This window comes from Dreissena polymorpha, chromosome 3, assembly GCF_020536995.1.
Source record: "Dreissena polymorpha isolate Duluth1 chromosome 3, UMN_Dpol_1.0, whole genome shotgun sequence".
Classification (NCBI taxonomy): Eukaryota; Metazoa; Mollusca; class Bivalvia; order Myida; family Dreissenidae; genus Dreissena; species Dreissena polymorpha.
In genome coordinates this window covers 48,939,120-48,944,307 of record NC_068357.1, presented here as the reverse complement: position 1 = coordinate 48,944,307, position 5,188 = coordinate 48,939,120, and the positions used below count along the sequence as shown (strand labels likewise).

General features: G+C 37.4%; 1 long non-coding RNA gene across 1 annotated transcript; it reads left to right on the top strand.

Annotated features, from left to right (window-relative positions):
* Positions 1 to 534: 534 nt before the first annotated feature.
* LOC127874067 (uncharacterized) lies at positions 535 to 4,722 on the top strand. Its single transcript, XR_008046603.1, has 4 exons — positions 535 to 1,017; positions 1,604 to 1,760; positions 2,188 to 2,511; positions 4,569 to 4,722. It is a non-coding gene; the product is annotated as an uncharacterized LOC127874067 (long non-coding RNA).
* Positions 4,723 to 5,188: the final 466 nt, after the last annotated feature.

The window sequence follows — 5,188 nt, the reverse complement described above, 5'->3', positions numbered from 1 at the left end:
CTGTTGTTTGAAAAAAAAAAACATAAACCATTTCATTACAACTGTACGTTCAGCTAAAAGGCTAAAATGACAAGACGTTGCGAGCCGAAACTTGAAAATTTATATTGGCAATTCCCTAGTCTGTGTGAATTTTTTAAAGTAAATCATTGAAAGTGTTCAACATGTGAATGATGCAATTGACATGGTGAAAGGCCTCCAAAAATTATGAATTCATGCATTAAGTTCAAACAATTTTGTTATAATTAATTTATGCATTTTAACCCATCAGGCATCACATGCTTTAAACTCGTAGAATGTAGACCCAGTTAAAACCAAGATAAATCATTTAAAATGATATGGTTGCTGAAAAAAGCCTGTAAATTTATTATTCGTCACCTCTCAGTTTAACCAGTGCTGTTTGCAACTTTAGTTAAATAGTTTTTATTAATTGTTCAAATTCTATTTGAAATATGAATTTATTTAATGCATTTTTATGGGTAATACTTATAGATAAATATAGTTTATTGAAAAGGTTTTAATGAATATAATGCCTATAATGGTGTCTAACAATATGCAATATTCTGTAGACAAGACAAATAATAATTAGCATTGATATTACTAGTAGCCAAAATCTTCGCACAACAGACGTCGAAACATTGTATTCCGACGCAATTGTTTGTTGTTAATTACAAATGTTTACGTACACTTGCTTTGTTTCTTTATTACATGTGTAACCCAATACATACATATTACATGTACAAGGGAATAAGGATCAGTAGGACATTTTAGCACTATTGATACACAACAACACAAGATCGTTATCAATATTTCACTGCAGTAATGGAAAACAGCGTTGATTTCTACAAAAACTTGTATAACAACGCCCTCGCGGGAATGACGCATGTCTCTTGTGCATTTTAGATAAAGCAGGAGCCACCACGCCTAAACCTACTGCCCAGGCCTCGCCCGTCGCCCCGCCAATTGGGAAGATGCCCGCTTCGACAGGCATACTTAAACCACAACCAGCGGATTTACGAGGTTAAGGACATACCTTATGGCTTATCTGTTCATTTACAACATTTACAGTTACTTATAAGGCTTTTACATACATGCTGGCTGTACACAATCAAAGTCATAATAAGAAATAGTATGCAGAATCCATACAACACGACACCATCGTGATGTTAAATGCTTATACAAGTATAATGTTTAGATTTTTGGAGAATTTTGAGTTGTTTAACTCAATAATTTAAAACGAGTCTATTGTTTCCTGAATTAATTATACTTGTTCATTTTTTATTAAATGGCTCACTTATGTTTCACTTGTAAATTGTTCGATACAATATAATGCAGATATAAAGTTTTGATTACATATACATTTTATAATTACATTATGCTTATATGGTGGCATCGCTCACGAACGGAATCGCCGACCTCTTTCAAACTAAAGGCGACATTCCGTCCGTCTCGAGGGACACGTATATCGACTTTAATATAGTTCTAATCACGGACTAGCCAAACAAAGATCTTAATGAATATTTAGGTTAAATCTTTTTTAAACAAATATTGAAAAACGTGGAAAGGCGATTTTAATTGTGATTATATTAAAACATGTGTATTTTAGTATATTCGTGGGATCCTTGTGCAAGCTACGAGGGGTCATACTTTCCTCACCCGACTGAGTGCGACCAATATTTCCAGTGCTCCAACGGTGCCTCCATTCTACAGAAATGCACAACAGGGCTGCTTTACCATTGGAGGGAACTAACGTGCGTCAGCAGGTAATACTTTCAATTCAAATCAACACTTAAATTTAGAAACGTGAATCGGTAGCAAAACCAGACAACACATGTATTGTTAGGTTGACCATAAGGTTAAGTATGTACAGTTTTAAGAACTTCTTTATTTGTATAGCTTGGATTGGATGTTTAGGATATAGTGTTTATACGTGTTAAAAACCGTAACACCAGACTTAATGACTAGATTAGATTGACAATTTGATTAAGCCATTACAAAATGTTCGACGAACGTGTATCGAAAATATGTATTTAAACAAAGACAAATACATTCCTGTGCTTTTTGTCATCAAGTCAAATATGTCTAAAACTAGCAAATAAGATTATATAATGTGGTCTGTTAATGTTTTATTAATAAGATAATACCTTTGTTGCAACCACTTCATCAAAATTTTTTTTAATTTTCTCGAAGGTTCATGCCAGGCGTGCTATGCCCGGAAGCTAAAAGAGCCCCGCAAAAACCCACGCCTACAACACCTTCTACAACGACTTCAACAACACCGTCCACTACGACGTCAACAACAACGTCTCAAAGACCAACAAAAAAACACAATTATGACCGCTTCTACAAAGACGACCAATACAATCGTTGTTACCGTTAGCTTCTTTACTGGGCCGAGTACGATGGATCCATTACTGGCAGATTCTCCTGAGCACAATACTGAAACCGCACCTGGACCGGATGCGAATGCTCTTATTTTGACAGCCATTGCTGCTCTGTAACAATATAGACCAAGTAAGTTTCAGCTTTTTATGTACTTTGCTTAACATATTTATGTCCCCCTTCGAAGAAGAGGGGGTATATTGTTTTACACATGTTGGTCCGTCGGTCTGTCGGTCCGTCGGTCTGTCGGTCCGTCGGACTGTCGGTCCGTCGGTCCGTCCACCACAAAGTTTCCGGATGATAACTCAAGAACGCTTAGTCCTGGGATCAGGAAAGTTCAAAGATACATTGATTATACTGGCAGATGACCCCTATTGATTTTCAGGTCACTAGGTCAAAGGTCAAGGTCACAGTGACCTGAAGCAGTAAAATGGTTTCCGGATGATAACTAAAAAACTCTTAGACCTGGTATCAGGAACGTCCATAGGGACAATTGGTCATGACCTACATATGACCCCTTTTGATTTTCAGGTCACTAGGTCAAAGGTCAAGATCACAGTGACCTGAAGCAATTAAGTGGTATCCGGATGATAACTCAAGAACGCTTAGGCCTGGGATCAGGAAAGTTCATAGGGACATTGGTCATGACCTACATATGATACCTTTTGATTTTCAGGTCACTAGGTCAAAGGTCAATTTCACAGTGACCTGAAGCAGTAAAATGGTAAACGGATGATAACTCAAGAACGCTTAGGCCTGGGATCAGGAAAGTTCATAGGGACATTGGTCATGACCGGCAGATGACCCCTGTTACTTTTCTGGTCACTAGGTCAAAGGTCAATGTCACAGTGACCTAAAGCAGTAAAATGGTTTCCGGATGATGATTCAAGAACACATAGGCCTGGGATCAGGAAACTTCATAGGGACATTGGTCATGACCGGCAAATGACCCCTATTGAATTTCAGGTCACTAGATCAAAGGTCAAGGTCACAGTGACCTGAAGCAGTAAATGGTTTCCGGATGATTACTCAAGAACGCTTAGACCTGGGATCAGGAAAGTTCATAGGGACATTGGTCATGACCGACAGATGACCCCTATTGATTTTCATGTCACTAGGTCCAAGTTCAAGGTCACAGTGACTCGAAACAGTAAAATGGTTTCCGGATGATAACTCATGAATGCTTAGGGTTATGATTAGGACAATACATGGGGACATTGGTCATGACCGGCAGATGACCCCTATAGATGTTCAGGTCACTAGGTCAAAGTTGAAGTTTATGACGAATAAACAACAGACTCTCATCAGCAACTGCATAAGGCATGCGAGCAATTCTTTTTTCAATTGCTAATCATACTATAACGTATTCACATAATGGCTGCCACTGCAACTGACAGCTCATTTGGGGGTCATGCGTGTTTTTCAAACAGCCCTTGTCTGAATTTGCAACTATTGCTGTTTCTGCGTCTGCAACGGCAGAGCATTCAACGCTGTTTTCCCCATTAGTTGCTCATGGTCCAAGTCCGATGAATATTCATTGTCGGTCACGGAATACAAACAGTGTGCAGTTCACGATATTTTCATTGACCGTATTTTTGCCACTTTTATAACCGTTTTAATATGTTTAATGTTTTATGGAAAATTGAACACTGTATTGTATGGATTATTTATAGTTTTCCTTAAAGTAAAAGGCCATCAGTGTTTAACAAAAATCGACGAGAGATCGATTGTTCCTATATAAGCTAAAGTCGAGCGAGTGAACAGTATGTTTAATTTTTCTAATAACACTATCATGCGTTTGGAGCAGACACTTAAACGACAGACAAATTACAATTTAATGCCAAAATGTACCTGCGTATTAAAGAGTCTAAAGCAACCACACGCTGCACTTTATGATAGTGTCTTTACCTTATCGAACAATGACCGAATCGTCATTTCCATTCCTATTTTGCTCCTATTAGGTTGTGTAAAATATGTTCCTATATAGCTTATACCGATAGTTTAATATACATGTAATACATTTCATATAATAGTAAATTGTACTATTTATGGTCAATAGTATGTTTTTTATCGAATACTTAATAAATCGTTTATAAGTACGAACTTCAACAACATCAGTATCATCATCAACAAAACCATCAGCAGCGGTAATGTACGTCATTTAAATAACATTAAAATGCTATTTTCAGAGTATTCCTAGACGCCATGTGTGAGCGGATATGATTTGCAACTATACCCATTTTCGGATGATTGTGCCAAGTTCATCCAATGCGTCAACGAAAAAGCACAAGTCATTAATTGCTCACATGGACTTTTGTTTGACTCCGCAAGTAACGCGTGTATCCTTCCGCCCAACACAGAATGACTTTGTCCAGATATTCGACCGTGTGCGACGATAGGGCAAGGTTACTTTATTCATCCTTTTGACTGTACGAAGTTCATACAGTGTGATCGCAATAATGAGATCGTTCGATCGTGCCCTCCAGGATTTTATTGGAACGAAGAAATTAACGCTATTGTATATTACATGAGATGTTTGTAAGCATAGATATATGTTTTAAATCAATGGTGTTATGCATCCAGTGATAACAAAATAATATATTGTGTGGGGGGGAAACAGAAAAGTCACTTGTATGTGATTAAACGTTGAACAGGTTCAAATATGAGCATAATATATATCGTTTATTACATAGTTTGTGTGTTGTCGTTAGCTGTTAGCCTGACACCTGATTCTTTGGAGCATATTTCATTATGCTATTAATCACCAGTATGATATGTATTGCGTGTCGTAATTGAAATGCTAAGCCTA